This window comes from Castor canadensis, chromosome 8 (genome assembly GCF_047511655.1).
Source record: "Castor canadensis chromosome 8, mCasCan1.hap1v2, whole genome shotgun sequence".
NCBI lineage: Eukaryota > Metazoa > Chordata > Mammalia > Rodentia > Castoridae > Castor > Castor canadensis.
Genome location: NC_133393.1, coordinates 35,411,065 through 35,414,719, shown reverse-complemented (window position 1 = coordinate 35,414,719; position 3,655 = coordinate 35,411,065).

The window sequence follows — 3,655 nt, the reverse complement described above, 5'->3', positions numbered from 1 at the left end:
CAATAACACTAAAAACAGCATGGTACTGGCACAAAAACAGGCATGAAGACCAGTGGAACAGAATAGAGGACCCAGATATGAAGCCACACAATTATAACCAACTTGTCTTCCAAAAGGTGCTAAAAATAAATGGTAAAGAAAAGACAGCCTCTTCAACAAAAACTGCTGGGAAAACTGGTTAGCAGTCTGCAAAAAACTGAAACTAGATCCATATATATCACCCTATACCAATATTAACTCAAAATGGATCAAGGATCTTAATATCAGACCACAAACTCTAAAGTTGATACAGGAAAGAGTAGGAAATACTCTGGAATTAGTAGGTATAGGTAACAACTTTCTCAGTGGAACCCAAGCAGCACAGCAACTAAGAGATAGCATAGTTAAATGGGACTTCATAAAGCTAAAAAGCTTCTGCTCAACAAAAGAAATGGTCTCTACACTGAAGAGAACACCCACAGAGTGGGAGAAAATATTTGCCAGCTACACATCAAAGGACTGATAACCAGAATATATAGGGAACTTAAAAAACTAAATTCTCCCAAAACTAATGAACCAATAATGCAATGGGCAAGTGAACTAAACAGATCTTTCTCAAAAGAAGAAATTCAAATGACCAAAAAACACATGAAAAAATGCTTACCATCTCTAGCAATAAAGGAAATGCAAACTAAAACCATGCTAAGATTCCACCTCACCCCTGTTAGAATAGCCATCATTAACAACAAACACTACCAACAACAGGTGTTGGCAAGGATGCGGGGAAAAAGGAACCCTCTTACACTGTTGTTCTAAGAGGGAATGTAAACTAGTACAACCACTCTGGAAAAAAATTTGGAGGCTACTTAAAAAACTGAACATTGATCTACCATATGATCCAGCAATACCACTCTTGGGATATACCCAAAAGACTGTGACACAGGTTACTCCAGAGGCACCTGCACACCCATGTTTATTGCAGCACTATTCACAATAGCCAAGTTATGGAAACAGCCAAGATGCCCCACTACTGACGAATGGATCAAGAAAATGTGGTATCTATACACAATGGAATTTTATGCAGCCATGAAGAAGAACGAAATGTTATCATTCACTGGTAAATGGATGGAATTGGAGAACATCACTCTGAGTGAGGTTAGCCTGGCCCAAAAGACCAAAAATCATATGTTCTCCCTCATATGCGGACATTAGATCGAGGGCAAATACAACAGGGTGATTGGACTTTGATCACAAGATAAAAGCGAGAGCACACAAGGGAGGTGTGAGGATAGGTAAAGACCCCTAAAAAACTAGCTAACATTTGTTGCCCTCAACACGGAGAAACTAAAGCAAATACCTTGAAAGGAACTGAGGCCAATAGGAGAAGGGGACCAGGAACTAGAGAAAAGGTTAGATCAAAAAGAATTAACCTAGAAGGTAACACACACACACACAGGAAATCAATGTGAGTCAATGCCCTGTATTGCTATCCTTATGTCAACCAGCAAAAACCCTTGTTCCTTCCTATTATTGCTTATACTCTCTCTTTAACAAAATTAGAGATGAGGGCAAAATAGTTTCTTCTGGGTATCAAGGGGGTAGGGGGGAGAGGGAGAGTGTGGGGTGGGTGGTAAGTGAGGGAGTGGGGGGTAGGGGGGAGAAATGACCCAAACATTGTATGCACATATGAATAAAAAAAAATTTTTTTAAATAATAATAACAGATAATAGGAAGATTATAGCTAATGAGAAGAATGAAAGCAATGTTTATTTTTTGTTTTCTTCTTTGGAGGGACTGGTGTTTGAACTCAGGACTTCACACTTGCAAAGCAGATGCTCTACCACTTGAGCCACATCTCCAGTCCTTTTTGTGCTGGTTATGTTATAGATGGAGTGTTATTAAATATTTGCCTAGGTTGGCCTTGAAGCTTGATCCTCCCAATCTTAGCCGTCCAAGTAGCTAGGATTACAGGTGTGAGCCACCAACGTTCAGCCTAGAACAATGTTTTAAGGCATTTGCAAAAGAATCAGGATACCATTGTAAGTTGTCTGTACCACATGTGAAGCAGAATACAGGCTGAGTATCCCTTACTCAAAATGCCTGCAACCAACAGTGTTTCAGATTTCAGAGGTTTTTTTAAAATATTTTCATAGACGCAATGAGATATCCTGGGGATATCCTGTCCCCAAGTCTAAACATAAAATTATTTATGTTTCATATGTACTTTATACATATAGCCTGAGAGTAACTTTACACAACATATTTAATATGCCTGGGCTTTAACTGTGACCTGTCACATGAGGTCAGGTGTGGAATTTCCCACTGTGGCGTGCCAATACTCAAAGGTTTCAGATTTTGTAGCATTTCAGATGCAGATTATCAGATTAAGAATGCTCGATCTGTACTAGTATTTGAAAGTGGATTTGTAAATATATATTGCAAACTCTACGACAAAAGACTTTTTTTTCATACTAAAACTTTTTTTTAAGAAGTATGATTGAAACTAGGCATGATCATACACATCTGCAATTCCAGCACTAGGGAAGCTGAGGCTGGAGGCTCATGAGTTTCAGTCCAGCCTAGGCCACAAAGGGAGACCCCATCTCAAAGAAGAAAGTATAATTGATGTGCTAAAAAAGAAGAAAAAAAATGGAAACAAACAAAATGCTCAATGAAACAGAGCAGAGAGAAAAAGAGTAAAAAGGGAATAAGAAACAAACAAGGGCACTAAATAGACAGCAGTAACAGATATAGTAGACATTAATCTTACTATGTCAATAATCACTTTAAATTTTAGTGGTTTAAACACACAAATTAACACAGAAACTGTCAAAGTGGATGAACAAACAGAAACCTCCAAGAAGTCTGTTAAAATATATGAAAAGCCTGTAGCAAACATTTTAATGGTGGAAAAACTGAAAGCTTTTTTTGGTAGTACTGAGGTTTGAACTCAAGGACCTGTGTTTGCTAGGCAGGTGCTGTACCACTTAAGCAATATCCCTAGCCCCCTACCCCCTGCTTTTTTAAATTGCTTTAGTTATTTTTCAGATAGGATCTCAAGTTTTTGCCCATGCTGGCCTCAGGCTGTGATCCTCCCAATCTCCACCTCCTATGTAATGGCTGGGATTAAGATAAGTGTTCATAGTCATTGTTTTGCATGTGGATAAGTAATGTTGCTGGTGTCATTAGATGAAGTAATACTCTTTCCTTAATTGTACCTTCTTGGCACCTTTCTCAAGATTACATGGTACATTCACCAAGATAGACCACTTTCTGGGCCACAAAATACAATTCAACAGAAATCTTGCCAAGCATGAAATTAAACTTGAAATCAGTAAAAGATGCCTGGAAATCCCTACAAATACTTGGAAATTAAATAGTATGCTTCTAAATAACACATGGGTCAAAGAAGTCTCTAGAGAAATTAAAAAATATACTTAACTAAATGAAAATAACAATAGAACTTAACATTTGTGGAATGCAGTAAAAGCAATTCTTTTTATTTTTTACCACTTATAACCTGTTTTTTAAATTGCTTATCATTTATTCATACATGCATACATTTTTTGGGCCATGTCTCTCCCCTGCCCCTTGCCCCCTCTCTCTGCCCCCAACACCCCTTGCTTCTAGGCAAAACCTGTTTTGCCTTCCTCTCCAATTTTGTTGATGAGGAGAC